Source organism: Penaeus monodon, chromosome 33 (genome assembly GCF_015228065.2).
Source record: "Penaeus monodon isolate SGIC_2016 chromosome 33, NSTDA_Pmon_1, whole genome shotgun sequence".
NCBI lineage: Eukaryota > Metazoa > Arthropoda > Malacostraca > Decapoda > Penaeidae > Penaeus > Penaeus monodon.
Window position 1 is genome coordinate 25101630 of NC_051418.1, and position 229 is coordinate 25101858.

Sequence of the window (229 nt, forward strand, 5' to 3'; positions counted from 1 at the left end):
CGTTTTAATTGGCATTGTTAAATTAAGGAAAGTATCTTAATGGTAACTTATGAGGGATATCTTCTTATGGAAAGGAATGTCTCGCTTTGAACTACTATGTTGGTTGATTATACCAATCAAGGTTCAATATCATCACTATCGATCCCGAGCGAAAATAACGACTTTTTTATATAATCATCATTATTTTCTCCGACGTCGATTCCACAACAACGGAGAGAAATTACACGAA